The following is a 15,318-nucleotide window of genomic DNA, read 5'->3' on the forward strand; positions in this document are numbered from 1 at the left end:
AGCTCTGTTTATCCTAGTAATTAATTCTCTCTTATGTTTAGTGATACAATTAGAGAAACACTGCCATTCTGATGGGCTTGTTTCCACCAGTGCCTTTTACTATATTTACATCCCCACAATGGGCTTGGTCTTACAGAAAAGGGTGAAATTGCATTTATGGAGACAATGCCACATGCATACCCAAAGCATTTTATAGATGTAAAGTTGGGCTCCAAATTGCACATTTATTGTTTGAGCACACAATGAGCTCGGATTAAATATTGACTAAAGCCAGCCTAACACCCAAAATAATGAAGATGAGCACAATAGTGTGATTTACTCCCAGCCACTAGAGAAATACACATCTGTAACATATAACATGCCCTTCCCACAGATATACTCTTTGTATTCTAGCTAGCCTCAGGCAGGAAAATTTCGTTCTCATAAATTATGGATTTTCTTTCCCAACTGCCAACACATTCATATTACCAGTTGCAAAGGAAACAAATACAATAACAAAAACCCAGTGCCACATCCCTGATACAGTGATGAGCAGGTGACTGGCTCCTCGTATCCTCAAAGTTGAGGCAGGAAAATGGAAGATAAACATGGCTAAAATCAGAGAATCCTTTCCCTTTTGTCCCCCAAGACGTGGGAGCCAGCAAAGAGGTGTGGGCATGGCAGGTATCTTTTTGGAAAGAACTCCCAGCCCTAGCTGTGCTTGGAAAACTATCTGTCCTTCTCACGCCTTCCTCCTCCCCAGACTTGTAGAAGAAATTCAGGCAGACACAGATGCTAATATAACAATTACAATAATAACACAGTGCTGAACGGGGGCTACACACACCCATCACAGCAGCTCGACCTCTAAATCCTCTAATACGGTACTGCTTCATTCAGGATTAAAAGAAATTGTAACCTAGCAGAGACAAAAAGACACAGGAGGCAAGGCAAGCTCTCACTCGGCAGTGAAGCCCCACTCCAGTCCAGATGCAGTCATATCACTTCAGCTTCTCTGTACCATCTCCATGACAACCATGTAATTTGAATGCAATAACCACTGTCGAATTGATCTTTAAATGTAGCTTTGTTATAAAACATAATACTGAGTGTGTCTGGCTCAGGATAAAGAAAAGTAGCCCATTCCAATAAGGACTGTGATTTAAGAGCCCTCCTTTAATTTTTAGCTGCTGAACAGTCTTGCTCTTTCAATAATTGCATGGATGAACAGATTTTAAAATCAGTAACAGCAAACACCATTTGTGTGTGTGTGTGTGTACGGCATGCTGTAGTATAAATGACACACCACACTGAGAGCTGGAAAAATGTGTCAATGTATATTCAGAGAATGGGCATCTTTCCACATGCATGCATAGGCACACACACACACGCACACATACACACACACGTATCAGGAAGATTCAATCTCTAGCAACTGAAGCATACAGCTGCTGCATCAAATAATCGTAGTAAGAATCCAAACGGTATAACTAAGCAAAATATGATGGAGGATCAATGTACCGCATGACAATGAGAGCAGGGGAGCTCGCATTTGCACTTACCCAAGCAATGAGCTGTTTATTTTTTGGTCCCTTCACAAATGCAGCTCCCTTTTCTCTTCAACAATCCATGCAAAATAATCTGCAGTCCCACCGACGGAGGAGTGGCCCCGTCCCTCCCCCTCCACTGCCTTCCTAGACCTCCCCGTTATTGGCTTCCTTCTCCCTTCCCTCCTGCTCTGCCTCGCTCTTGCTGGCGATGGTTACACCTCCCAGCCTTCCCCCAAGGTGTCAAGAGACTGCTGGGGATCCAGCAAAGGCAGGGTGGGAGGGGACGTGGAGAGGAGGCGGCGGCAGAGAATGATGGTGAATAGACCCAGTGAAAGGATGCAATAAAGCCCTTGCTAGCAAAGCCCCTTGAGGAGTACAGGCAGGAGCAGACCTGGCACTTGCCTGGGAGGCTCCACTCCTGCTCTGGCTGCAGGGAAGCTGCCAACAATATCCCCCGGGGTGCTGGGGCTCGTTGCCCCACACACACTTGCAAAGCTCTGGGGGACAGCTCTGCCTCCTGCCACCAAATTGTTGCTTTTTCAAGCTGAGACTGGCTTGAAGTTTTGGGTTGAAAGGCTGCCAAATACTTACACCATTGTTAACAACTGACACGCTTCCGTACGCACACGTACAGCACTGGAAATACCTCAAGGACCCACCCTGGTTCAGACCCCAGCACTGCAGGTCAGCTTGCTCTGTGCCTCTGGGCACTCCCACCTGCTGCAACCCCATCTCATTGCATCACATCACATCCCACCCCCCACGACCAAAGCTGCAGCAGTGCTGCCCATGTGCCTGCTTGCCCAGCTGGCTCCAGAGTCACCTCCACCATGCTGGGCTGGACCACGCGCCTGCTTACCATCACTGGGACCTTCCTTGGCAAGCCTGATGCATCTCACTCCTGACAGGTCTTGGATGCAAAGGCAACAGTTTTGTCTGTCTAAAGTCTAGCACAGGCATCTGGCTCACTGAGACGGCTGGAGACACGGTAGAGGGTGGAGATGCACAGGGACACAAAACCTTCCCTGTTTTAGGGCCTGTCTTACTTGCAGATACAGCGTTGTAGGGAGAACACTACCTCTTGGCCATTTGGTGGCTATAATGTAACAGGGGTTTCTATGGGCGCGCAGGTGAGAGGTGGTGGGTGCTCTTTGGTTCAAGTTGCCCAGCTGGAGCACAAGCCTGCAGTTCCTCAGCCTGAGCCAGCCATGGCAGTGCCCAGCTGCCAGGATCCTTCACCTGGAGCTGGCCCACACCTCTGCACTGGGATCACCCACATCTTGACAACCCACATGACCCAGGATGCTCACCCATTTGCCTGACTGCTTCACAGGGATGCATGCTGCCTGCCTGCCCTCAGCCTTGTGTCTCATGGTGCCCAGACTGTCCTCCCTTCTGACAGCCCGCAGGGGACCAAGGGATCCCTCAGCAGCACACACAGGGAGCAGTCCCAAGCTGGACCTTTAGGCCGAGGAAGAAGGGTTTGGTGGCTGCCAGACGCATGTTCCAAGACAGACAATGGCTTCCTGATTGCTTGGAGAAACCCTCTCCCTAGACTTCTGTGCCTCTTTGAAAGCTTGTTCCAGAGGATGCACACTGCTGAGTGAGCGGACAAATCCCCAATACCTCAAATTAAAAACATCATTACAATGTATAGCCATACATCCAAACACTGAAGTACAGCCATTAGATTAAATAATGTCCTAGAGTAGCTCAGCAGAACACGGCCGTATATTCTTCCAGAAGGGATACCCCACAGCACAGCACACGGGGTTGTTTGCCAGGGATAGTATTGGTAATGAACCATGTAATGAGCCACCCCGCAGCTATACTCAGGAGTTATCCAACAAACCCAAGTGTGAATGAAGGTTACTGTGCTGGAGAGACATGAAATGGATCTTGTGGCCAGGGACAAGGGCAGTAAGCAGCTGGACGAATCCAATGTGGGACTGCTAGCCTCCCTCAGGGTTCCTTCATCCAAGAGACAGGATCTGCATTACACCATCACAAAAGTCTGTCCTATTCCTCTCTCTGATCAATTCTAATGTATTTGTAATCAACCAATTACCAGGTTAGGGTGCTTTAACAACAACAGAACAAAAAAAAAACAAAAAAAAAGCACAATCAATATTCATCAGTCCATTGTACTGTTCAGGTCTGAAGGCAAGTAACAAAATCCAATTTCTGCACAGCCAGCCCTAGGAAGTGACATTTTGCAGCGTGAGAAAATGAGGTTCTAGTTTCTAAGAATACATCCACTAGTGGGTTCCAAATAACTGGGTTATCAATCATTCTGCTTCTGGGAATGAGCAGATCAACAGCTGGATTCAGAGAAAAACCTCCTGTCATCCTTCAAGCAGGGTGGTGTGCTTGTCCTTAACATTTATGAGACACTCCTAACAGTAACAGTACTAAGATTTTCCCTGGATTGCTGGTAGATTGGTGTTAGATGCCTTGCACATGTCATAATGTTTTTGTTGTTTTTTTTTTAATTAAGAAATCTCCTAAACTATTACAATTTTGGGCATGCTGTTTAACGCTGGGATGTGCATGTGAGCGTGCAGATGCCGTTTGCCACCTGTGACATGAGTTCTGTGGGGAAGCAGGAGCAACATAGGGAGAGGCCACCTTTCTTCCACACTGACATCAAGGGGGGCACCCCCCAAGCAAATGAAAGCACACATCTGGGGGTCTTCCGGGCACCACACCTAAACTCTGCAGACCTCATGACAGGCACAAAAGTTAACAGGAGCTACACTGTACAGACCATGGAAACACCCCAGCTAGGCTGATGGGAGAGGCAGATCCCTGGAAAAAGATGGGAGCTTGTGGTCCTGAGATTGTTCATGGTCAGGTACCCCTGTGGAATCCACTGATAAACCTGAGCTCCAAAGTTGCTGCAAGGCTGGCTGCCATGCAGCCCCAGCTCTGCTCCTGCATTGCTCCAAGTGGAGAAGGCAGGACCATCTACCCTACAATACCACAAGGTTTATAAACCTCACCTGACAATTTTAAAAGTATCTTAACTGCAGCTTAATGCCTAAGTTTGAAATGCTCCATCCCCATAACAAGTGGGTTTCCAACCATGCCCACCATGATCTCCAGTGCTCTCTGGAAGTCCCAAGATGAAACTGCACAGCATGAATCTCTTGTGCGAGGATTACTCACCCCTCTCACTCAGGCAAAAGAAATCTTGATGGGCTCCGGAGGTTTTTGATCCCCTGCCCCTTGTAGGCATTTCTGCCTGGGAAATCCCAGCCTGGAATATGGGAGACATCATCCCTGGCATTTCAGGTTTTGGCAAAAGGCAAGACTGATGCTGCTGGATGATGACTCTGTTCACTCTCCATCTTCATGCATATCATGAGTCACCATCTTCCCTCTGCTCGTGGGGGTTCCTGAATGTATGAATTTGCATTTGTCTTCCTGAGAGCCCATCATTGACGTAAAATCAGCTCCCCAAGCAGACACGACCACTCTCAGCATCTGACTTGTCCTGATTTTACTAACTTTTCTTGTATGAAAACTGTATCCTCAGCAACTAATTTGAGCAAACTCTGGGAGGTCCAGTAGGGAGCCTGCTGTTCTTCTGGCTACAAGGGATCTGCAGTGTCTCTTCCATATTTTGTCATATTCCAGTGCAGTGAGTCTCCCCCTCTCTGCCATTCACCATCTCACCTAAACAAACGTCATCCTACTTTGTCTGCCTAACCTGTCCCCAGGTTATATGTGATATATGAAATATATACATGAATATCAACATGAAAGATATACATGAAATATCAACACCCTAAAAGGATTTCTCTCCCATGTCTTATGAAACTGTTCAATGTAGTTTTTCTAGTCCTAAATTTGTGCAAGCATTTCTGTTTACTAGGTGCCATTTAACATGGTGCCTGGTTACTACTGGAACAAGAAGTTTTCCATTATCTCTATAAGATACAAACCCATCAGAGTGCTTTTCTCCAGAGCTATGGATCTTTAGCTGGACACTTTTTTTGCACTATCAGATCAGACTCTTTTAGCACCTTGATCTAAAAATGACACACAACATTTATTTTATTCCTGACATGTATGTGTATAAATACAGCACACTTTCTTATAGTCCTTAATGCTGGTAAACATAATTTTCATTGACTGGTCTTTCAAAGTAGCCTTCCAGGTTTCTGCATTATGTAACAGTTAATTCATAGCTTTTGTTACCAAATCCCTTCTTTTTCTAGTTGGCTTTTTCACTACTGTTATTATTTCTGCTTTTCTCTTCCTTAACAATGATAGATCCTTAGCTAAGAGTATGTTTGATGATTGCAAAATAGTGTGCATGCTGTGGAAGACACAGCGTCTATCAAAGTTTTCTTAAACAACCCTCATTTATAACACACGTTTTGTCTCAGTTTTTCCTCCAAATATTTCGTGCTTGTAATTGTTCTCAGCTTAGGAAAATTGACCACTTTAAAGTGCCTTGCATATATATCATCAATTTAGGATTACATTCTACTTGTTAGCAAGTGCAATTAGTTCATTTAAGCAACCACTAATTCTGAGTTCCGTAATCAATTCACCTTTATCTGTCAGACTGAGGTCTGATACAGAATTACACCAAATTCACTGCAATACCTTTGGTAACAGAATATTATCATCCATCATTTTTAGAAACTCTGGGGCTGTGTTACTGGCAGCAGCACGAGTCCTTCAGCATCTATCCCTAAGACTGAAAAGCTGTTCTGGGAACATGGATTTTCTTTCACTTTGTTATGAAGCTGTACAGGGAAGCTATTTGTCAAGCCCCCTAGTTCAGCCTGGTAATCTGCAAGGACACTTCCACGCTGGGGAAGATCAGCTTGAGCCTGAACGGAGGAGCAGCCCTTGGCCATACGTTAGGACAAGCATGGGGACAATGTCCCAGGACAGGCTGAGGACTTGGAGGCAGAAAGGCTATGATGCTGTTATCAATCCACTCCCTTCACCCAAGGGAACGCCACTCCCAGAGGTGCCCACAGCTCCACCAGTGCCGGCTGGGATGTCCCTAAGGCACTGTGTCACACGAGTGCCACCCCAAGGAGGCAAAGCTCTGCTGCGTCCCCAGTGAGCCCTGCAGAGCAGCACCTCCCCAGCTTGCTGGGATCTCCAGCGGGCTCTCCACCAGCTGCACGCCAGGTGTGACAGGCAGAGAATGGCCTTCTCTGGACACTGCTCGGCTCTTGGATTCCTACGAAGGTCTCATCTCCAGCTTTCTGTCCTGTCACCCCTGCATGATTTGGGTATCCTATGATTCAGGCCTCTATCAATGTGTCTCAATATTGCCTAGGATGTCCTGTTTATTTTTGGAAATGAGAATTTCTGATGTTCGTCTATTGCCCAGGCATGTGGCATCGATGCATAGGACAACTGCACAACCTCCTTTTTACCCACTTCTCCACATTTCATGCTCAGATGGCAGTAAGGGTACTACTGATAACTTTGTTCATACAGAACTTATCGTTGACTGTGATGGCCAAATCTGACTCATGGTTCGGAGCAGTCACTCTCCTTCTTTAACCACAGGCATGTGCCAGGTCCACCTCTGCTAGGGGCTTCCGCAAGCCTCAGCACCCTGAACGCTGTGTTTGTCTCCAGAGCTTCCTCACAGCCTGTCGCTGCAGACTCTGTATCCTGCTTCATGCATGAAACAGCCCCCCCGATCAGGCAGTGTACCCAGAGACAGACATGCTCCGACTGGATCATCTGGACTTGCTGTGAGCTGCCCGGGACCCAGCGCTGGCTGCTCAGCATGTGTGACTACAGTGCAGGGAGGAGCCTGGGGAGCAGCAGCTGCAAAGAGATGTAATTTATGCATCCTCACATCAGTCAGGTTGTGTAGGGTCCTAACATCTCTGGGAGGTTTTCTCTTGCCAAACTGCAGCAATTTCACCTCACCCAGCCTGGGCCCTTGCTCCTTTTGAGATGTCTCACATGCTGGGCTGACAGCCCTGCACGTGGCATGGCAGCACATATTTGAAGAGGGTTTTGCTCAGAGCTTATACTTGACTGGAGCTTGGACACAACCTGAAACTGGGAGAAGGGCATATGGAGTGATTATGCTGCCTGTGTGCAGGCTCTGGAGCACTGATGAGAAGGGACAGAGGATGAAGAATTTGCTGTTGCCTGAGACAATCCAAGGCACGAAAACAGAGAATGCTTCAGTGGTAAGAGGGAAGAGAGCCCTGGCCCTGGCTTTTCCAGGCCAAGGACTACTCAGCCAGTAGGATTAGGTATAGTGACCAAAGATGTTGAAAATTTTGGCCAAGGTAAGCTACACTGCCCATGTACCAGGGAGCATGGCCTCTCTAACCGTAGATGTTGGCCTGGTCATCACACTCCCCTTTAAGGCACATTGCCAGTCTGGATCCAACCTACAGGCCACAGTCAGGTGCTCTGGCTCTGCTTTTTCAAAGGCTTTGGATAGGGGAAGGGGGATTAAAGACAAATTTTGAAATTATAAATGTGATTTGTATTATATTGTCTATAGCTATAGGTTTTCAGATGATGACAAGGGACATTTAAATGATCTGATGTTTCATTTAAGCTCCAGAGTTAGGGCCTGGCTGGGAGACATGGGGAACAGAAGCACAGAGGGCAGGGGGCTCCCATGTCTGGGGAGGTGTTGGGTTGCACTGAGACAACTGGCAATGATGCAGCCTGCAGCTACACAAACCTCTACAAGGAAGACCTAGCATCTTCTCTGCTCGGAGTGTTCCTGGGTTGCTAAAAGTGGATTCAATGAGAGAGACATTTTGGGCTGCTGCTGGAGAGATGACACAGATGCCAATGAATTACCATTAGCTATGTGTGCCCTTAGGACTATTGTAGCTACAGCATTTAATCTTTTGAAATGACCACTGGGACAGGGAGCACGAAACTGAATGACTGAAGCCATTACGGACACCTAACAGCACTGTAGCTAATGGCACTGGAAGGGGCAAAGAACAAATTATTCAGTGGCTGGTCTGAGAGGCTAAACCAGAATTATTTCTGATAAAGCAATTAGTTATAGTCCAGAGTTTCATCTCTTTTGAGCTAGAAGTAAGAGGAAGATAGTGATCCACAAGTAGGGAGATGAAGACTGGTTGAACAGTTTAGGAAAAAAAATCAATTTCAGTAAACTATCAGAACAAGACTATTTGCAACAGAGAGCTACAATTGTATCCTTTATGACACAATTTTTCCCCCTGCTGACAAAACATGTTTCATTTGCAAAGAAACATTGCTTCAATTTTTGTTTTCATTCATTTCACTTCCAGATATATTGCTTACATTCTAGCAAAGCTGAATTTATGTGAGGCATCGGGAAGGGACAATTCACTGTATGGGGACTGGGAGGGAAGCTGAGCTAGGTCTGGAAAGGCTCTTACTGTCCCTCATGCATTAACACATCTGCTGCTCCCATCACTGACAGCATCAAGGGCACAGCCATAATCAGGCTTCCTTTCTCCATCCTTCCAGCCATTTATAGATGACCTCACCAGGGCTCACATTTTTCAAAAATCGCGATCTGGCATTCCTGAGGCTACTCCACACCATGAGCATGTGTCTGTAGCACAGAGGACGGGAACTGTGTTTTCAATGGGAGAGTTTATCGTTCCTCAGCCACAGGTTGGATTGGGACTGCGATGCAGTTAAGTAGTTCCCCAGCCTGCACCACCATTTAACTCAGTTTCCATTCCTAAACCACTGCTGACGTCTGTCTAAATCATCATTATCTCTACAACCATGCTGAGTGTTAGCTTTTGCTGAGTATGGCGTGGAAGATTTGAAGCTTTTGAAAGGATGTTGAGCTTAAAGAAGCTGCTGCTCCAAGTGGCTCTGGGTGTTTGTTGCATTTCACTGGCTGTTTTTTCCCAGTGCGCACACAAGCACACACCCCCCATGCACATGCACTCTCTTTCATGTGAGTTGCCTAAGTGAATACTTGCTGTCAGATCTTCCAAGCCACAGCACATTTTTAATCAGTCAGATAATTCAATCATTCATTTCAGACCTGCTCTGCACAGCTGTCATTTTCAAGCATCAAAGCTTCTCTGTCAAAAATCACACAGGCTGGGGATTCATTCAGGCATCACTGTTTCAAAATGCTGGGGGTGGGGGGGAGGGGGGGAGTGGAGGGGGTGCAGAGGAAAAGAACTAACAGAATAGTTTAAATGAACTGATTATAAAAACTTCCGAAGCTACCAAAGAACCATCCTCAGCAGAGAACACTGACATGGCACTGTTACGACCCAGGCTTCTGCACAATTTGTAAAATTTTTGCAAACATCACTCCTAAAGTGTAGAGTGAGGAGAAGCAGGGGGGTGTCAGATGAAGCTTCCTGCCTGAGATGCTCAAAGCCACTGAATGGGATTTGGATGTCTGGTTCTCATTAAAATTAATGGAAATTGGGTGCCCAGATCTACAGGCAGCTTTCAAAAGCTTCGTCTCCATTTATAATTAATGTTCCCAACAGAGTGACTAAATATTTATACAACAGGTCATGTTATATGCAAAATAGAAGAGGTGCCTATTAGTATATCAGGGACCAAGCGGATGAAAATCTGATGGTTCAGTCTGCATTGTCCGTTGTTTAAAGCTCTTCTACTTGCAAATCTCCAGCAGCTCCCACTAGGTGAGCAGCTGGAGTGATATCTCCAGCAGCGATGATGTTCTCAGGGTACAATACAGCAAATTAAAATGACAGTTTTAGAGCTTTCCTGAGTTTTTTTCCTCTCCCGCCCCACACCTCTGACTTCCTTCAGCAACCTCAGTTTCCAGTATGAAGAACACACAGTATCACTTTAGGAGGAGAGCAGTGAAGCTTAATTCATGAACACTCCTCTGCCTTGGTCAAAGATGTTTTAGATGGCAGATGCCAAGTAAAATACTGACACTAACCTACCTCCAGACATTAGCAAAGCCATGGCTGGATCTGTACAATTGCATTTGCTCTGTAGCAAAGAGTAACTCAGTGCGCAAAGCTGGTGGGTTGAACCCTGAGAGCGTCTGAGTCTATGATCTGTGGGTGAAAGTCTGGCACTCCTGCAGGGGAAGTCCAAAGCAACCAAGTCCTGTCCTGGTTTGTCTGTGCCTTGGGGGAATCCCTTCCTTGGCTGGGCCACACTAATCCAGAGAGGGTGTTCACAGAAACTTGAGTCCTGTGTACCAGGTAGCCTTGGGTTCCCACCCAGAAGAGCTCCCAAGCTTGGCTTTACACAGCCAGTTGGGGTGGGCTTGACTGTAGTATTTACAGTGCTTTAATGGAGGAGATCCACCTCCTTTAACCTTTGAGAATTTGCCTTTTAATATATTTCTTCCATGTCTCATCGAAAGCCACCAGACAGAGAAGCTCTGCTGGCTCAGGGAATATGGAGTCCCCTGCAGTGTCCTCCCATGCTTTGGCATCTCAAGGTTTGTCAAGCCCAGATGAACATACTGAGGGGTACCTCAGAGCTCATGTGGGATTCCTCTGTAGGTCCCCAACTTCTAGGATGCAAACTCTAGCTCCAGCTTCCTTGAAAGGACGCAAAGCTCAGCTGAAAGATGAGTGGTCTGGTCAAGCCCAGATGAACATACTGAGGGGTACCTCAGAGCTCATGTGGGATTCCTCTGTAGGTCCCCAACTTCTAGGATGCAAACTCTAGCTCCAGCTTCCTTGAAAGGACGCAAAGCTCAGCTGAAAGATGAGCGGTCTGGTCTTGTGTCCATGGTCAAATCCCCTCTGTTATAAAGGTGTATCTTGTGCTCCTAGCCACTAGCTTCTTGTCAGCTTGCTCTTCTTCGCTCCTACAATAGAAATCACCAGTAACTAATGTTGCCTTTCTATGTGACCTTGGATGCATTACACAGATCTTTCTTTCATTCTCCTGACCACCACAATATGGGCTGTGGTTAGTGTCAAGGCTGGCTTAACACAGTTGTAGAAAGCTGCATGCAGTCACTCAAAAGGTGAAACTGAATGTGAGCTACAGCCACATCACCTGAACCTCACAACCCTTCGGGCAGTGCAAAGGGGAAAGAAGGCATCGTTCCTCTCTAACACCAGGGCCAGTCTGCTTGGCATGGGACATTTGCTGCTCTGAGACTTTGATCCCAATTAAAACAATCGGCTTTGCAAGACAAAAATTCGAATTCAAGACTTAGAGCTGTTGTCCCCAGACAAGATGTCAGAAGAGCATCAAAGACACATCAAGAATAAAACAGCTTAATTTTCCTTGTGAATACCTGTCTGCTTATTTTTTAATTAAACAACAGCTGGGTGTAGACTTGTGAGACAGCAGAGGGATCCCAAGACAGAGGAGATTAGGCAACCTATGTAATGCAGGGATGTAAACCCTTCCTACCATTGCCAGTGTGGCAGCTGATGCTGGCAGAACACTCTCCATCACTGAACTCATCACTACAACAAGCTTCTGAAAAGGGTCTCTTAGCTTTCGAGCATTTAATCCCAGAATCAATTATGTACCCCAATTCACAGTCAACTCGCCACCTTGTAAAAGAGATAGCGGTCATGGGCAGGGATTTTAGGAGCAGGTTGGAGAAGCCTCTGCTGGCAGCAGCCTACATAAAACTGGTTCCATCTTCAGGTATGAGCGTGGACGAGGCCACCTCTCAAAATCTATCACTTGTTGATATACATGTCAGTGAAAGTCTGAAACTCTATGTCTTCTTACCACACAGACCCAGGAACAAGGTAAGCTTCCCCATGTGGGGATCCCTCAGGGCTTGGCCACGCAGGGAGGGCTGTGCACCCTTGCTGCCAAGGAGCCAAGCCTGCACGCTTCTGATGTCTGTGGTTACAAAGGAAAGACTGGGACTGAGGACCTGTACTGCTCAGCCCCAGTAATGCACCTTCTCAGACACTGAGCCACTGACCCAACCATCACCCTAAGCCACAGATGCGCCCCCCCCCCCCCCCCTTGCCACCGAGGACCGCCATGCTGGACACCATGCGGGGAATACAACTGTGCTCCCAAAGAGAGCGGTGCAGGTTGCTGCACTGTCAGACTGCCCTAGATTGGAGCAAATAAGCTCATTCCTAAAGGAAGACAATTGTTCTATTTTAAAACTAAGTGGTTCAAGGAGAAAAATGCAGGCAAGAGGGCCTGATGCTCTGAGCTTGGGGTGGGAAACAGGAGGTGTGCAGGGCAGAGCAACTAACTGCACAGCTGCTTTGCTGGATAGTTAAAGTGCTGGATGAAAAACAGGAGTCAGGCTGCTACTGTGTCTGCAGCCCAGCCAAATCGGTGCTGCTGGAGACAGCAGAGACCTTGGCAGGAGAAGGGGGTGCCCCTCCTCAGGGTACAAAGCTTCAAGGCTGGGCACCCTTAAAAACCAGAGGGGGAAAAGCTGCTGGTGGAACAAAGAGGCTCTGTCACCTCTTGCCTGTCCTCCCTCCCCTCGCAAGTTCAGGTTTTGTGGCCATAAAGTAGATCCCTAGAGCCCTTTGGGTCAGCCCATCAAGCCAGTGCCACTCCACAGGCTGGGCAGAGAGCTGGTGGTGTACAGCCCAGCCATGCAGAGAGGCAGCCCCCACCACAGGGATGGCTCGCAAGGAAGCTTCTCTGGGGAAAATAGCTGCTGCTTTGGCAAACTGTCTCCCAGAGCAAAGACCAACAAACTAGAGCAGACAACAACAGAGTCATTAATAAGGCCAAGCCTGGCATCTTCCCGGACACCCCCCCACCACTGTGATCAGTGATTTCACCAAGCAAGCACAGAAGAGGCCTCTTCAGCAGAGTTTTGTCTTTGCTGCTTAAAATTCAATAGCTCCACTTCCCAAGTGGGCAGGAAAGAAACAGTTTTTGTACGTTAACAGCCTGCCCCCCTCGTCCCCATTTGTATGGAGGAAGCTCCCTGGTTTGAACTTGGCAGACGTGCCCCTGGCCTGCAGGGGAAGGACACCAGGAGGCTGGAAGGATGTGTCAGCAACTCCCTAGCCCTGCTGGACCACCGCAGCCCCAGCCCTGGCAGAAACGGGTCCATTTGAACATCCTTCAGCTGGAGGTCAGACAGATGCACTAGGTGCTCCAGCAGCCTGGGTCCCACCAGGGATGCCAGTGAACAGCTCCCCCCGAGGTGGGCACCCTTGCTGACTCTCCCTGTGTCCTTTCTGCTCAGGCTCAGGGACAGAGCTGTACCACTGGCAGGGTCCGACGTGGCGCTGGCCTCATGCATCCACACCAAGAGATAACATGCACGCGGTGAGCGGAGCCATGGCTTACCTTCAGACAGCGTCACAAGATGATGACGTAAACCCCATTTTTGGGGGACCCTGTGACCTGCTAACAGTGGTGGAAGCACTCAGATGACCCCTCATACAGGAGCTGAATATTATTCATGTAAAATTTTGCTTTAAAACCAAGGCTGGCTGCCCTGTCTTGTCTGAGAGCTATTCGCTGCCATTTTAGGTCAGAGTTAAGGTTACTAAGAACATAAATGACACATTTTCTCTCACAGACAGCCAAGACTCCTCTTTTGCCCAATGAGCACCCAGAATGAGTGGGAGGATGTGATAAGTGCCCTGCAAAGCTTTTTTCACCTTAAAGTAGTTTTGCAGTTGACAATCTACAGCTGTAACTTAGCACGTGTCTGGGAAAAGAGAAGTCCTCAGGCCTTGCTTGTGTAACCCGGCCTTGTGCCCACAGCTCTCAGCTGCCAACCTGCAATAATGCTGTTGGGTCAGCCAAGCTGTTAAGGCCCAGCTTCCCTCCCAGCAAGCCAGGGTCACTTCCCCGGGATGGTCACCTCCATCGGTTTGGGATGCTGCAGTCTGGCAGAGGCAGAGCCGGTTGTTCCCTCTGTGCTGGATCACTGATGAGCAGGGCACAGATGAGTAACTGTACCAAGAAGGGTCAGGGCTGAAGCACTGGGGCCAGAGGAGAGCACACCATTCACCCACATCACGTGTCCTGCAGAGCTGGCAGCAGCAAGAGCATCAGTGAACAGGCAGAGCAAAGGGGAGCGTTTGCCATCTGAGTGCTGGGCACCCTCCTAGCAGTATGGCTCCAAAGGGAGGAATGAAACATGGGAACAAGTGACCTGGTCTGGCCATAGACATTGCACTCCGCGAGGGATGTGCCTTCTTTGCACAGATAGGAGGGATCTTCTGCTTTCAAATCCTTTCTGACTACCATCCCCTCCCTCCCCATGGTCTGCAGCCCCTCCATCCACCTCTCTTGCTGCAGTAATCATGTGAGCCTTATCTTAGCCACACATAATCTCAGTCCTTTGTCCCTCTGGACAGGGCTTGGAGAACTCCCCAAACTTAATGAAGCAGGTCCACCCCCTCATTAACTAACGGGGCCTGTCTTCTTTCATTAGGTTGTGCTGACTCTGCTCACACATCACACTTGCTGCTCTAGATGCAGGGACACTGGGGCATTTCCAGCTGGGACACAGACAAAAGGAAGAGATAGCAGAGCCTTGGTTACCACCAGAGCAATTCAGGACAAATAATTAGAGGCTTTCAAGGCTAATTGGATCTGTACTGTCAATCCAGGACAGGAGATGCCTTAACCCACACTGCCTGCCTGAGATTGCTAAGCGGGCCATAAATAAACTGCAGCACTGAACCAAAGCTCATCGGCCTTCAGCTTCCACCCTGCATGCTCCCTCCAAGCCCCACTATGGCACAGCCTACCTGGGGGGCAGTCCAGCTCCCTTGCCTTTTCCAGGACTGCAGCCTTGCAGCCACACCAGGACACTTGGAGCCCACCTCAGGCAGCTCAAGGACCCTTCAGGCATGCAGAATTCAGCGCGACCCAGAAGCTACTGCTTTCA

The 15,318-nt window shown here is 48.0% G+C and overlaps 1 protein-coding gene across 4 annotated transcripts in view; it reads right to left on the reverse strand.

The window, feature by feature from the left end:
* The window catches only part of PSD2 (pleckstrin and Sec7 domain containing 2), a 78,903-nt gene that overhangs the window by 59,838 nt on the left and 3,747 nt on the right, over nucleotides 1-15,318 (reverse strand). The window contains exon 1 of one of the 4 annotated variants that reach the window (XM_055719030.1): nucleotides 1,542-1,671. The exons of the other annotated variants lie outside the window; for them this stretch is intronic. The gene's annotated coding sequence lies outside the window, so the exon portion shown is untranslated. Of the gene's footprint in view, nucleotides 1-1,541; nucleotides 1,672-15,318 lie in introns of those variants that run through there. 4 annotated transcript variants of the gene reach the window in all.

This window comes from Falco cherrug, chromosome 8 (genome assembly GCF_023634085.1).
Source record: "Falco cherrug isolate bFalChe1 chromosome 8, bFalChe1.pri, whole genome shotgun sequence".
NCBI classification, from domain to species: domain Eukaryota; kingdom Metazoa; phylum Chordata; class Aves; order Falconiformes; family Falconidae; genus Falco; species Falco cherrug.